At 40.2% G+C, this 16,381-nt stretch overlaps 1 protein-coding gene across 3 annotated transcripts in view; it reads left to right on the forward strand.

Moving 5' to 3' along the window:
• The window catches only part of ZSCAN25 (zinc finger and SCAN domain containing 25), a 51,996-nt gene that overhangs the window by 22,245 nt on the left and 13,370 nt on the right, over positions 1-16,381 (forward strand). Inside the window, exons 9-10 of one of the 3 annotated variants that reach the window (XR_010934794.1) lie at positions 119-187; positions 1,405-1,469. The gene's annotated coding sequence lies outside the window, so the exon portion shown is untranslated. Of the gene's footprint in view, positions 1-118; positions 188-1,404; positions 1,470-14,455; positions 14,580-16,381 lie in introns of all 3 variants that reach the window. The other 2 variants (XR_010934795.1, XR_010934796.1) reach the window with 2 other exon arrangements.

Genomic DNA, 16,381 nt, shown 5'->3' on the forward strand with positions numbered 1-16,381 from the left:
CAACAAGGGGGGTACTTAGGGTGTCTTAGCCCCCCAAAATTCTGTCATACTCTCATTCTTTGTTGTGATGTTGTAAGTAAAGAGCTATAGGAATGTAATTTCCTCCTACTCCCAATAGGATTGCCACCCGAAGGCCCTTGCTGTACAGGATTCTGGAACCACCGTGGCACATACGTGGAACCTGAGGGTAATATTCGTAAACATCCTCCTTCCGCACAAACCTCCTTCCCCACCAGTATTTTATCTCCCATGTTCTTCCACCCACATGGAGCCCAGGGATCAAGATGCTCCGGCTGCCACTCGTCACCGACTCTGGGCCACCTTGGTCCTGGTGATGATGCTGTGGGATGGAGTTGGCCAGAGCAAACCTGGACAGAAGAGCCTGCTGACTGGGACAGCTCAGCCAACCCTTCTGCTGGGGCTGGCCCAGGAAGGGCCTCACCTCTGGAGGGAAAGAGTTGCCCCTGCAGATTACAAAGAGAAACTGAAGGTGTAACGTTGCCCAGAGTAACAGAGTGGGCAGCAGGGCAGCATAGGGATCCCTCAAAGTTGGAGTTCGTAACAGTTCAGTGCGAGCTCAGCTGAAGTTTCACTAGATAGAAATGATTTTTCAGTGCTTCACAAGACATAGTTAGTTGGGATTTGGGTCCTATAGAATGTAAATCATCAAGAGGGAGGGGGAGAAAGAAGCAGCTGGAGTTACTGTGCTGCTTGGGGATGGGGAACAGCTGACGGGGGAAATCAGTCTGGAAAAGCTATGGGAATCGGTATGGCCCACCTGGGAACTGGGCAGGCAGTGAAAGGGGTAAACGGTCTTGGGGAGGCTTTGTCTGTGCCGCCATTTTGCTTGGAGCAAAGGAGCTTACCAGCTCAATTGGGCAGCGTACAGCAGGGATGGAGATTTCAGCTCTGCAGCAGGACCCAGCTGAGCTCTTGGCCTCTGTTGAGCTATGCCTTAGTATGGAAAATAAATGGCTCGTTTTGAATGAATGTTTTACTGATGTGATTTTTTTTTAAAGAATTTGAGTATTTGGTGGCCCAAAGGCAAGAATCTTTGGTAAAGGACAACCGTAAGATATAAATGCAGGAGGCTAAGAGAAATCTGTTTGGTGAAAAGTAAGAATGAAGGGAAACATGTATTTAATATGGGTTAAATCCTCATTTGATCAGTACTGATTAAAACAGCTCTAAAACTGGGTGATGTGAGAGATGAGAACACAGTGAAGGAAATGGTTCTTGTTCCCCAGAAGCTTCTAGTCAAATGGAAAGGTAACTCCTTAGCCTAGGGAGCTGACATTGAGCGCCTACTGCGTGTCATATACAGGACTAGGCGTGTGCATGTATGTGCATGTAGTTAATCCTCACATCGCATATAAGGTAGGTGTCATTATTCTTATCTTACAGATGAGTAAACTGACACCTAGAGGGTTTGAATAATTTCCCCGGAAGACATCAGGATTTGATTCCAGGTTGGTCTGATTTCAAAGCAGTACTTTGATTTTCTCAAAAAGACCAAGGAAGTACTACGGGGTAAACTTAAACTTGGGGCATCAGTGTAAATGGATCAGGGAATCCTGCAGTGACCAGCACAGGGGCAGGAGGAGGGGAGTGTGGAGCAGGTTGGATAGGGCAGGGACATGGTGGAAGAGGGTCGCCTGTACTAGGGAGAGAGGGCTTGTTCGTGTGGCTGCAGCATAGGTGCCGAGACTGACACGTGTGGTGCAGTGACAAAAGCTCTGTCCCTTTCTTGACTAATGTTCCTTTTGAACCAGGGTGTCTCCATCCTCTCTTTTCCTTCCCATCCTCCCACTTCCCCAGAGGTATGGGAGAAGAAAATTTCCTTGTTACTATGTCCCACTGGTTAGGAAGATAGTCTTTCCTAGTGCTCCTATTTTAAGAACACCAAAGCTCAAAACGTCTGACTTCAAACAGAAAGGATCACCACCCCCGTAGCATCTGGACCATTCCTGTCAGCATGCAGACATCCCCCAGTTTGAAAAACCCACCCTTGACCTCACATTCCCCTCCGGCCATCAGCTCATTCGTCTACTCCCCTTTTCCGCAAAAGTCCTCAAAATGTGGTCAGTACTCATTCTCCAGTTCCCCCTTCCTGTTCTCTCACGTAGCCCCCTTTTCAGGCCTCCCCACCAGTTCCTGGAACTTCCCTCCTTAAGGCCACCATTGCTCGTCTACTCAGGCTCCATCTCCCGAAACCCAACAGAAACCCAACAAGCTGGAGCCAGCACTGCTGGTCACTTTCCCCTTCTTCTTTTTTTAAATATGTAAAGTGATTTCATTACTTATTTCTTTATTTTTTAAAAATTTATTTATATTTTATTTATTTTTATCTTTGGCTGCATTGGGTCTTCGTTGCTGCGCACGGGCTTCCTCTAGTTGCAGCGAGCGGGGGCTACTCTCCGTTGTGGTGCGAGGGCTTCTCATTGCGGTGTCTTCTCTTGTTGTGGAGCATGGGCTCTAGATGCACTGGCTTCAGTAGTTGTGGCTCGCGGGCTCAGTAGTTATGGCCTTGTGGGCTCTAGAGCGCAGGCTCAGTAGTTGTGGCACACGGGCTTAGTTGCTCCGCGGCATGTGGGATCTTCCGGGACCAGGGCTCGAACCCGTGTCCCCTGCATTGGCAGGCGGGTTCTTAACCACTGTGCCACCAGGGAAGCCCTACAATCGTCTCTTAACCGGGCTCCCTAAAGCCTCAGCAGTCTGTTTCTACACAGCATCCAGGGTTGAATGTTAAGAAATGTAAGTCAGATCATGTTACTTCTCTGCTCAGAATCCTCCAGTGGCTTCCCATCTCACTCAGAACGAAACCTAGAGTTCTTGCCAAATCCCACAGGGCTACGCATGACCTGGGCCTCTGCCCTCTCCCTGATCTCACCTCCTTTATTGTCCCTCACTTTTGGCAGGCCAGCCACGATGGCCTCCTCACTCTACCTGGACACATCAAGCACGTTCCTACATTAGGGTCTTTGTACTTGTTATCCCACTGCCGAGAATTCTGTTCCATTGTGATTTACTTTAGTTTGATTTCTGCTAAAATGTCACCTCTGTTCAGGGTTCCCCCACCAGCTATCTAAAATAGTACCCCTGAATCTGTCTTCTTTCTTATTTTTGCTTTGTTTTTATTCTCAGCACCATCTCTCTCTCTTATCATCTGTATTATCTATCTAATCATCTATTATCTATCTATCTATCTATCTATCATCACTGTGTTTCTCTAGAATATAAGCTCATGAGAATGAGAGCAGAAACTTTATTTTTATGTATTACCATATTCCCAGTTTCTAGGACCGTGTCTGGACTATAGGAGACATCAGTGTTGTTGAACGAATGGGTAGCTGTTCTTAACGTCCCCCTTTGTGACCTCATGCCTTTGAGATTGGGTGAGACCTTAAAGATAGTCCTCCTTCACCTGATATCAACCTAGCGTCTTCCAAATGTCAATCATATTTACTTATCACCTGTATTTTTGTTTCCTTAATAGTTATTTAATTCACTAATTTTGTTAATTGAAATTCATTTATTAGAAAAGAAAGTTTGTACACCATTATAACATAAGAAAGCAGTATCGCTTATTGAATTTTAGCCAGTACCATTACCTGCAGAGAGTTCTGAGTCTGAAACCCACGTTTACTTGGTTAAAAAAGGAGAATGCAAAGTTGTAGAGTGGAGTTAGGGAAATAGCACCAACCTGAGTGTTTTTCTGAGAGGTGATCAGAAGGGTTGGAGGAGAAGTAGAAAGAACTCAAAAGGGAATCACTTTCTCACCAGGCTGTTTGGTGCTATTTGTCTCCATCTCTGTAAACCACCTACTGCCAACTTTCAGACCCCTGTAGGTACGGGCTTCACACTGTGGGCAACACTGCACTAACCCATACATGCCTGGACTTGGACACCTGTTTGTTCAGGTTTCATTTCTGTTCCTGATCCTTGGGCAGCCAGCACATGGGTTGACTTTGTTTTCTTGCGTCATCGGCAGTTGCATCTCTCTCTGGTGACCACTGCAGCTCTGGGGTTTGTGTCAGCCTGAACACTGGACCTATTTTATGAAAGCCCAAGAGGTGGAGAAAAATGCTTGTCTTTGACTTCGAGGTTCTCATGTTTAATTTTCTCCAATCATTGAGCCATAATTAACTCTGTTTAAATAATTTAGAGGGGGAAACAACAAATTAAAGGTGCTAGCAAAATATAGATAATAAAACAAAAAATGGAAACAAACCACATAGAAGAAAAATAATTAAAGCAGAAATCTGATAATTGATTATTTGAAAAACAATTGATAAACAATATCAATTTTGATAATGAGAATTAAAATGAAGTCAGGATTTGGAAAACATACTTAATACAAAAGATTTATATTTAAGTTGAATATTCTTTTCAGTTGTGGGCTATTACATCTTATCAAATGAAAAATAGATGGCTACTTACAAATGTATGAAATATCCCCAAAGATGCAAAAATGAATTAGAGAACATAAATATAATGATAATAGAGAAAAAAACATAAAGTTATTAAATAGTTTCTAAAGGGGCATCTGATTCCAATGTCTTCAAAATCTTCTAAGAACCAATAATTCATTCAGTAATAAAAAAATTTAAAATATAGAAAATTATAGCATATTAATAATCTGTAAAATGGATAGAGTAATAATATTTGCTTAAAGGGGCTGTTGTGAGGATTAAATGAGAAAATTCCCATAACTTGTATAGGACAGTGCATTGCACATAGTAAGCAGTTAACCAGGCTATTACTATTACAATTATTATTCAATTCACTTTTAGAGGCAAATATTTTAAACTCAAGGTAAACAAAGACAATGAAAGGAATATTTTAGAGCAATTTTGATCATAGATATGGATATAAATGCCCCAAGTAAAATATCTGCAAAGAAAATAACACATTAAAAGAATTAACTGTTAAACTCAAGGAAATCCAGTAACCTCGTTCACCATGAACAAAATATAAAAATAATGTAATTAGACCTGGATAAAGCATCCAGATAAATGTATCATTTGCCTTATAGATTAAAACTCTGAAAACATTAGGAGAGTTTTGTCTTAATATAATAAGCTGTGTATTGAAAAACAAGATTCAACATCTTGTTTACTGAAGACTTAAACCTTTTCCCGCAAAAGAACAAGAAATGGATGTTCTCTGTTATTATTCCTTATATAATATTTCACTAGAAATGCTGGTGATGGTTATCTTAAAGAGATAAAAACATAACTTTTTTACACAATATCTCTTATAACTAAAGTCTTAATAGAAATGAAGTCATTGCTAAAAATAAAGTTAGTTGAGTAAAGTTGTAGGCTATAATGTCACACAAAAATCAGTAAATTGGTTACTGATATATCAATAATAAAACCACAAAAAAAGCACTGAAAAATCCCACTAATGATAAAATAGATTATTTGGATTTTAATTCAACTTAAAAATGAAATATTTGTTCAAAGAAAGTTGTAATGGATAAAGGTATATATATGATATAAATAGATTTTAATTGAAAGGTTTAGGTATATTTAGGTGATCATGCTTTCCAAGTAAGTATATAGATATTTTATTAGTAGTAATAAATTAATAATAAATATATACTCTACAGAAGGCACTGTACTAAGTGCTTAAATATTAGCTTTTAAATTCTACCCCAGACTCAACAGATAGGTACTATTATCTAACTTACAGAGGTTTACAAGTTAAGTAAATGTAATAAATGTAGGAATTTTACATTAGGGACTGTACAGCAGGAAACGAATCCTACGGAAAAATAAGGTAATTTGTTCAGATATTTGTTGAAACATTATTCCTTCCTAAATTAAAAAAAAATTGGAACAACCAAATGCTCAAAATAGTAAGAGAATAGCTTTGCAGCTATGATTTATCAATGCAGTGGAATACTATACAGATATTAAAAACAAAAGAATGCTGGGCTTCCCTGGTGGCGCAGTGGTTGAGAGTCCGCCTGCCGATGCAGGGGACACGGGTTCGTGCCCCGGTCCGGGAGGATCCCGCGTGCCGCGGAGTGGCTGGGCCCGTGGGCCATGGCCGCTGAGCCTGCGCGTCCGGAGCCTGTGCTCCGCAACGGGAGAGGCCGCAGCAGTGAGAGGCCCGCGTACCACAAAACAAACAAAACAAAAGAATGTGTCAATATGTGGCTATTTGTCTATGATACAGACTTTGAAAGCAGAACATAAGATAGCATGTACATACAGATGACATCTATTTCAGAATGTACATCCGCCAACAAAAATAAGATGTTAATTTGGAGGGTAATGGGAACAGTTTGAGGTTTAATTTCCACTAGTTCTTTCCTTGCCAAGTTGCTTACATTCAACGTGATGTGAAATAGGCCATGGTGGGCAGTCACTTGCTCTGCTTCTGAGCCGGTCTTAATGTCAGCAAACATTATCAATTGTATCTACCAGGGATAAGCATTAGAAGTGGGTGGAATTACTGGATAGGCCTCCATAGTCGGGAATGAGGGCAGGGGCTGAGTGAGGTTGTCCAGGAATTGAATCCTGTGTGATATTAGGAAGTTTGTGCTCTGATTTCTTCTCTATAAAGTGATGAGGTTGGAGTCCTAGCTGGTTTCCAAGGTCCCGGGCTGGTCTCTGGTCCTGCCTATCTTTGAGAAGTGGAGGAGAGGCCTTTGTGCTTATATGTTTTGGGGGCATTGGGAGAGGAGTGTCTCCTCTCGTCCCTACACTGGCACTGTCCTGTCCAGTTCTTCTGATTTCTGCCAAGAAATCTTCTGATTTCTTCCCCACCCAAGGAATCGGCCTCCTCCTGACTTGCTTCTCTTCCTAAGGAGGGGCAGACAGCTCAGAAGCAGCCTACAGCCAGAGACACAACCTCTGGCCCCATGGAAAGCAGGGTGAGGAGTGCATCTGTGCCTGGAATGCAGGGTGAGCAAGGAGGCTCCAGTCCCTGATTCTTGGGCCTCAGAGAGGTGTGTGGGCCTCACACTTGGATTATTTGCAGAGCTACTTGTGGCCTCTAGGGAGCAGTACCCAATGGGCAGTGTTGAAAATAAATGTGCAGTGATTACCTTGGGTCTGGCTGGGCCCAGTTCTCCTGGGCTCCACATCATCTCCTTAGGGTTTTTCTACTGGAAAGTTATTGCTTTAATGGTTTAATTTGTAACTTTTGTCTACAGGGGATATCTTAATAGTTTCTTTTAATCTTCAGTCCAGGGAACTCATCTTGTTTATTCAATCAGATCAGAACTCCAATGTTCATGTTGATGGTCATTTATTAAAAATTGTGATTTTTTTTAAGTTGAAGTATAGTTGATTTACAATGTTGTGTTAGTTTCAGGTATACAGCAAAGGGATATATATATATATGAATAAACAATGCTATTGCTTACTTAATAGAATATAGTATAGTGTAAAATAACTCTTATGTACACTGGGAAACCAAAAAATTTGTGTGACTTGCTTTATTTTGGTGCTCTGATAGCAAACATGCAGTGTAATATCGCTGAGGTATGCTTGTGTGTGTGTGTATACATATATATATATAAAATAGATATATATATAATAGTAGCCATCCTAATGAGTGCAAGGTGGTACCTTACTGTGGTTTTGATTTGTACTTCCTTAATGATTAGTGCTGTTGAAGATTTTTTTCATATTTGAATAAACAAATGGCTTAGCCATTTGTATATATTTGGAGAAATGTCTATTCAAATCCTTTTCCAATTTTTAAATCAAATTTTTTTCTTTGTTGTTAAGTAGTAGGAGTTCTTTATGTATTCTGGATATTAACCCCTTATAAGATATAAGATATGTAATATTTTCTCCCATTTCATAGGTTGCTTTTTCACTCTGTTAATTGTGTCCTTTGATGCACAGATACTTTTAATTTTGATGATCAGGATTATCTGTTTTTTCTTTTGTTTTCTGTGCTTTTGGTGTCATATCCAAGAAATTATTCCCAAATCCAATGTTATGAAGTTTTACCCCTATGTTTTCTTCTAAGTGTTTTATAGTTTTAGATATTACATTTAGGGCTTTTATCCATTTTTAGTTCATTTTTGTATGTGGTATAAGGTAAGGGTCCCAATTCATTCTTTTGCATGTGGCTATTCACGTTTCCCAGCACCATTTGTTGAAAAGACTGTTATTTCCCCACTGAATGGTCTTGGCACTATTGTCAAAAATCACCTAGCCATTTTTATGAGGGTTTACCTCTGGGCTCTCTATTCTGTTCCATTAGTCTATATGTCTGTCTTTATACCAGTACCACACTGTTTTGATTACTGTAGCTTTGTAGTAAGTTTCAAAATCTGGAAGTGTGAGACCTCCAACTTTGTTCTTCAAGATTGTTTTGTCTACTCAGTGTCCCTTGAAATTCCATATGAATTTAAGGATGGGTTTTTCTATTTCTAGGGGAAAAACCCTGCTGTTTGGGATTTGATAGAAATTAAATTAAACCTGTAGATTGCTTTGGGTAGTATTGACATCTTAACAACATTAATTCTTCCATTCATGACCATGAGGTGTCTTTCCATTTATTGGTGTCTTTAATTTCTTTCAGCAAATTTTTATAGCTTTCAGGGTACAGGTCTTCTGCCTGCTTGGTTAAATTTAATTCTAAGTATTTTATTCTTTTGGCTGCTATTGTAAATGGACTTGTTTTTAAGATTTCCTTTTCATACTCTTCATTGTTAATGTATAGAAACACAACTGATTTTTGTATTTTGTAATTTAAAAAATATATTTATTTATTTATTTTTGGCTGTGTTGGGTCTTTGTTGCTCTGCATGGGTGTGGGCTTTTTCTAGTTTCAGCGAGCAGGGGCTACTCTTCATTATGGTGTGAGGGCTTCTCATTGCAGTGGCTTCTCTTGTTGTGGAGCATGGGCTCTAGGTGTGAGGTCTTCAGTAGTTGTGGCATGCAGGCTCAGTAGTTGTGGCTCACAGGCTCTAGAGCGCAGGCTCAGTAGTTGTGGGCTTAGTTGCTCTGCGGCATGTGGGATCTTCCCGGACCAGGGCTCGGACCTGTGTCCCCTGCATTGGCAGGAGGATTCTTAACCACTGTGCCACCAGGGGAGTCCCTGTATGTTGATTTTATATCCTGCAACTTTGCCGAATTTGTTTATTAGTTTTAACATTTTGTGTGTGTGTAATCTTTAGGGTTTACAACATATAAGATCCTTTCATCTGTGAACAGAGATAATTTTACTTCTTTCTTTCCGATTTGGATGCCTTTAATTTCTTTTTCTTGACTAATTTTTCTGGCTTGGATTTCTAGTATTATGTTGAACAGAAGTGGTGAAGGCCCTTGTCTTGTTTCTTAGAGGTAAAGCATTTAACTCTTGACCATTAAGTATGATGTTAGCTGTGAGCTTTTCATATATGGCCTTTATTACGTTGAGGTAGTTTCCTTCTATTTCTAATTTGTTAAGTGTTTTTATCATGAAAGGATGTTGAATTTTGTAAAATAATTCTTCTGTATCAGTTGAGATGATTAAGTGATTTTTTTCCCCCTTCATTCTGTTAATATGTTTTATTACACTGATTGACTTTTGTGTGTTGAACCATCCTTACATTCCAGGAATAAATCCTACTTGGTCATGGTGTATGAGCCTTATAATGTTCTTTTGAATTCTGTTTGCTAGTATTTTGTTGAGAATTTTTGCATCAATATTCATTAGGTGTATTGGTCTATAGTTTTCTTTCTTGTAGTGTCTTTGCATGGCTTTGGTATCAGGGTAATGCTGGTATCATAAAAGTGAGTTTGGAAGTCTTCCTTCCTCTTTGATTTTTTGGAAGAGTTTGAGAAAGATTGGCATTAAGTTTTAAAAATGTTTGGTGGAGTTCACCATGAAGCCATCTGGTCCTGGAGTTTTCTTTTCTGAGATATTTTTGATTACTGATTCAATCTCTTTACTAGTAATAGGTCTGTTCAGACTTTCAGTTTCTTCATGATTCAGTCTTGGTAGGTTGTATGTTTCCAGGAGTTTATCCATTTCTTCTAGGTTAGCCATGTTTTTGATGTACAGCTGTTCATAGTAGTCTCTTATGAACCTGTGCATTTCTGCAGTGTCTGATTTTATTTATTTCTTTTCTTTCGTTTTCTTAGTCTTGCTAAAGATTTGTCAATTTTATTTTTTCAAAAAATCAGTTTTATTGATTTTTCTCTATTGTCCTCTTAGTCCCTATTTAATTTATTTCTGCTACAGTCTTTGTTCTTTACTTCCTTCTCCTAACTTTGGGCTTAGCTTGTTATTTTTCTAGTTCCTTGAGGTGTAAATTTAGGTTGTTTTTTTGAGATTGTTCTTTTTTCTTTTTAATGTAGGCATTTACTGCTATAAACTTCTGTCTTAGAATTGCTTTTGCTGCATCCCCTACGTTTTGGTATGTTGTGTTTCCATTTACGTTGGTCTCAAGGTATTTTTTGATTTCCCTATGATTTCTTATTTGACCCATTGATTGTTCAGAAATGTGTCATTGACTTCTTCCAATTTTTTAAAATAGATCTTTATTGGAATATAATTGCTTCACAATACTGTGTTAGTTTCTGTTGCACAACAAAGCGAATCATCCATATGCATACACATGTCCCCATATCCCCTCCCTCTGGAGCCTCCCTCCCATCCTCCCTATCCCACCCCTCTAGGTCATTGCAAAGCACCAAGCTGATCTCCCTGTGCTATGCTGCTGCTTCCCACCAGCCAACTATTTTACATTCGGTGGTGTATATATGTCAATACTACTCTCAGGAATGTGTCATTTAATTTCCACATATTAGTGAATTTTCCAAGTTTCCTCCTGTTATTGATTTCTAGTTACATGCCATTGTGGTCACAAAAGTTGCTTGATATAACTTCAGTCTTCTCATATTGGTTAATACTTTTTTTGTGGCCTAACACATGATCTATTCTGGAGAATGTTTTGTGTGCACTTGAGAAGAATGTCTGTTCTACTGCTGTTGGACGGAATGTTCTGTATATGTCTGCTAGGTCTATTTGGTCTAAAATGTAATTCAAGTTCAATACTTCCATATTGATTTTCTGTTTGGATGACCTACCCATTGTTGAAAGTGGGGTATATCAATATATGCTTTCAGATATGTTAATATTTGTTTAATATATATAGGTAATCCAAGGTTGGGTGCATGTATATTTACACTTGTTAGATCTTCTTGAGTAAATGACCCCTTTATCATTATATAATGACCTTTTTTGTCTCTTATTACAGTTTTTGACTTAAAGTCTATTTTGTCTGATGCAAGTATAACTCCTTTGCTCTTTTTTGGTTTCCATTTGCATGGAATATATTTTTTCTATTCCTTTACTTTCAGCCTATGGGTGTCATTAAAGCTAAAGTGAGTCTCATATCAGCAGCACAGAATTGGGTCTTATTTATTTATTTATTTATTTTGCGGTACACAGGCTTCTCACTGCCGTGGCCCCTCCCGTCGCGGAGCACAGGCTCCGGACGTGCAGGCCCAGCAGCCATAGCTCACGGGAGGGGTCTTATTTTTTAATCCATTCAGCTACTCTGTGCATGCAGAGTGGTAATGGAGTCAGGGTCTGAAGTGTGGGTGCAGGCAGAGCAGCCATGGCTCTGGGGCCTGGGACATTCACAAGGTTAAGGAGGGCTGACAGCCCTCATCCTGAAGTGGTGCAACAGCAACTCCTTCTTGGGAGGGGTGTGGAGTGGTGTCTGCCTCTTCAAGTAGTCTGTAGTCGCAAAGGCTACCTGTGTCCTCTGCAAAGCAGGTCATTGGGATCCATGCTGATGAACACTATGTGACCCTCCACTGAGATATCTGTGGGAGCCTGCAGTTTTTGAATTAGAGTCTACTTTGTCTGATATTAGAATAGCCATCCCTACTCTCTTTTGGTTATAATTTACACTGAATATCTTTTTCTAACCTTTCACTTTCAACCCATGTATGTCATTAGATCTAAAACAAATCTCTTATAGACACAGTATCATTGGATTCTGTTTGTTTTACCCATTCTGACAATCTCTGTCTTTTGATTGGGTAGTTTAATCCATTTATATTTATATTTAAAGTAATTAACTAATAGAGAAGGACTTGCTATTACCATTCTGATATTTGTCTTCTGTGTGTCTTATAGCTTTTTTGGACCCTCATTTCCTCCCTTACTGCCTTCCTTTGTGTTTGGTTGATTTTTTTTGTAGTGACATGTTTTGATTTCCTTCTTATTCCTATTGTGTGTATTCTATAGATATTTTCTTTGTGGTTACCATGGGGGTTACATAAAACATCCTAAAATTATAACAACCTGTTTTTAAAATATTTATTTATTTATTTTATTTTTGGCTTTGTTGGGTCTTCGTTGCTGCGCGCGTGCTTTCTCTAGTTGTGGCGAGCAGGGGCTACTCTTTGTTACAGTGCGTGGGTTTCTCATTGTGGTGGCTTCTCTTGTTGCAGAGCACAGACCCTAGGCGCGTGGCCTTCGGTAGTTGCGGTATGTGGGCTCAGTGGTGTGGCTCACGGGCTGTAGAGTGCAGGCTCAGTAGTTGTGGTGCATGGGCTTAGTTGCTCCATGGCATGTGGGATCTTCCTGAACCCGTGTCCCCTGCATTTGCAGGTGGATTCTTTATTTTTTTTTAACATCTTTATTGGAGTATAATTGCTTTACAATGTTGTGTTAGTTTCTGCTGTATAACAAAATGAATCAGCTATATGTATACATATATCCCCATATCCCCTCCCTCTTGCGTCTCGCTCCCACCCTCCCTATCCCACCCCTCTAGGTGGTCACAAAGCACCGAGCTGATCTCCCTGTTCTATGCAGCTGCTTCCCACTAGCTATCTGTTTTACATTTGGTAGTGTACATATGTCAATGCCACTCTCTCACTTCATCCCAGCTTACCCTTCCCCCTCCCCGTGTCCTCAAGTCCATTCTCTACATATGCATCTTTATTCCTGTCCTGCCCCTAGGTTGATTTACTTCACTCTGTATGACAGACTCTAGGTCTATCCGCCTTACTACAAATAACTCAATTTCATTTCTTTTTATGGCTGAGTAATACTCCGTTGTATATATGTGCCACATCTTCTTTATCCATTCATCTGTCGATGGACACTTAGGTTGATTCCATGTCCTGGTTATTGTAAATAGTGCTGCAGTGAACATTATGGTACATGACTCTTTTTGAATTATGGTTTTCTCAGTGTATATGCCCAGTAGTGGGATTACTGAGTCATATGGTAGTTCTATTTTTAGTTTTTTAAGGAACCTCCATACTGTTCTCCATAGTGGTTGTATCAATTTACATTCACACTAACAGTGCAAGAGTGTTCCCTTTTCTCCACACCCTCTCCACATTTATTTTTGTAGATTTTCTGATGATGGCCATTCTGACTGGTGTGAGGTGATACCTCATTGTAGTTTTGACTTGCATTTCTCTAATTATTAGTGATGTTGAACATCCTTTCAGGTGTTTGTTGGCAATCTGTATATCTTCTTTGGAGAAATGTCTATTTAGGTCTTCTGCCCATTTTGCATTGAGTTGTTTGTTTTTTTGATATTGAGGGCAGGTGGATTCTTAACCACTGTGCCACCAGGGAAGTCCCATAACAACCTATTTTCAAATTTACTTACATAAAACTCTACCTCTTTACAGCTCTGCACCTTCCCACTTTATGTTATTGATGTCATAAATTATATCTTTATATGTTGTGTACCCATTAATATAGAGGTATAATTATTTTTTATGCATTTGTCTTCTAAATCCTATAGTAGAATAAAAAGTGGAGTTAGAAATCAAAGTTACAATAACACAGGTATTTATATTTGTCCATATATTTACCTTTACTGTAGATCTATATATTTTTGTATGGTTTTGAGTTACTGTGTAGAAAAAAAAAAGGTGACTCCATTTCTACCAGCCTATCAGAGACTAAGGGCCTCCTTCTTGAGAGGTATTTGAAAATTTCTGGCTTCTGTTACTTCTAAAGTAACTTCATAAGCATTGACTTATTAATTAAATAAGTTAATAATTTAATTAATAATTTAATGGGTATGAGCCTATAATATTTCAGGCAGTATACATAAGGCCTCTTTTGGGGGTGAATATAATTTCTGGGCATGCAGGTAACAAACTTTTAGGTTGCCTTTCAATGTACATATTCTTAGAGAATTGAAACTGTCAAAGAAATCTTGACTTTTAGTGGCTGGCACCAGAGTTGTCCCATAATAGTGTGTTCCTGGGGTGAGCTGAATGCATATTCTCAACTTTCATAAACTAGTCTGATTATAATCTGAACTTCATAAAGTTCATGTGCCACATTGAGTTCGTTGTTTAATATTCAACAAGGATTATGCCAGCAAAGTAGTGCTGCAGGAAAACATCAGGTAAGTGTTGGCACTGCTGTGACTTGATTTGTGTTGCAACATATTCCACCTGGTTAATGATCTCAGTCACCACCCTTGCCTTATATCTCTGTCTTCTAGGTCTGTAACCTTGGAAGTTTTGAACTTAGCTCATGGACTCCTAGTACCTGGCACTGAGAACATGCTGTACAACCTCCATACGTGACAGATAGGGAGCTGAGAGTGCAAGGGTCTTGTCCATCAAGTGAGTGAACGACAGATTGGAGTGGGACCTTGGGGTCTGGACTCTCACGATGACGTCCTCCCAACAACACTGTTCTGGTTATTCCTTCATTTCTTCTGTAATCTCATGTCTGGGCAGATCCAGCTGGTTCCTGCTTTCCACTCCCTGCCTTCTCCATTGCTCCCTTCCATAGGTCACTCTGTGCCTCAGAGACCCTCTGTGGCCCTTGACTACATTCTTAGAAGGAATGCTTAGCCTCAGTTTACAAAGCTGTTCTAGGTGAAGCTGATGGGAGGCCTGGGCCTTGTCCACTTGGCATCATCATCTTCTGACATCTGTTTCCCACCTTTAGGGGTGGTCCTTGCTTGAAAAGAGCTGATCCAGAGGGTCAGACTTGACCCTTTGGCTGATCTTGCAGTACTCACTTAAGCTGCTGCCCTGTTCCTTTCTGCTCCATCTTTCATCTCTTAGACATGTCCTTTGTTCCAACCCAGCAATTCTGTGTGTTGTCTCCCTGCAGAGACTTTGCCTTCCAGGGCTGTGCCGGGCTCCATGGGGAGAGCTGTAGGCACTTGAGAGTGGCTTGTAGAAGGCTCTGGAACAGGAGGTAGGGCCAGCGTCAGCAGTTGGCAGGGCAGGAGGGAAAGCCTGGGCCTCAAAAGGCCCTCACTGTCATTCAGTTAGATAAGCATGTTTTCCTAAGCTCTCTTGCCAGGCGTGGTGCTTGATGGTGGAGAAATAAAAGCAAACTTACTTCCCTTCATGGAGCAAGTCTATGAGCACCATTTTTTTCCAACAGCATGTGCTCAACTTCGTGTCTCTGTCATGTTTTGGTAATTCTCACAACATTTCAAACCCTCCACCGGCAAAAGATTATGACCTGCAGAAGGCTCAGATGGTGTTTAGCAATTTTCAGCAGTAAAGTATTTTGAAAGTAAGGTATGTACGTTGTTGTTTTTTGTTTTAAAGACATAATCCATTGCACACTTAGTAGACTACAACAGATTGTAAACATAACTTATATGCACTGGGAAAACAAAAAATTTGTGTGACTTGCTTTACTGCGATATTCACTTTACAGCAGTGGTCAGGCACCGAACCTGCAATATCTCCAAGGTATGACTACACTGTATTTGCATTCCTACCTTCCTTGAGTCAATTCTTTATCCTCTCAAAATACTTCTTGGGATCACCCTCTAAATTAACTATTTATATCCAAGTATTTATCTGTTTGGGGGAAATTAAAACTAAGAGCCCTATTATGTACCTGGGTTTTTTTTTTTGTTTTTTTTTTTGTGGTAACTGGGCCTCTCACTGTTGTGGCCTCTCCTGTCACAGAGCACAGGCTCCGGATGCACAGGCTCAGCGGCCATGGCTCATGGGCCTAGCCGCTCCGCGGCATGTGGGATCTTCCCGGACCAGGGCACGAACCCGTGTCCCCTGCATCGGCAGGCGGACTCTCAACCACTGCGCCACCACAGGGAAGCCCGTACCTGGGGTTTACATCCATTTTCTTATACACTTTTCACACAAGCCATGGAATATACATCGAATCCTTTTTAGAGATGAGGATGCTGAGGTTCAGAGAGGTTAAAAGATTCCCCAGGGTCACATAGCTAATGAGGGTAGAACCAGTGTTTGGAACTATGTCTGTGTGACTCCTAAGCCTGTCCCATTTCTACCATTTCTACTGTTTCAGGGAAAACCCCCTGCGTCAGGGTCAGCAGACACCTAAGCTCTGGGTTCAGTTCTTCCTCCACATCAATGTGTGACCTTGGGCAGACCCCTTGGTTGTTCTTGGCCTAAATCTCATTTACTTATTT

The sequence above is a fragment of the Pseudorca crassidens genome, chromosome 15 (assembly GCF_039906515.1).
Source record: "Pseudorca crassidens isolate mPseCra1 chromosome 15, mPseCra1.hap1, whole genome shotgun sequence".
In the NCBI taxonomy this organism is placed as follows: Eukaryota; Metazoa; Chordata; class Mammalia; order Artiodactyla; family Delphinidae; genus Pseudorca; species Pseudorca crassidens.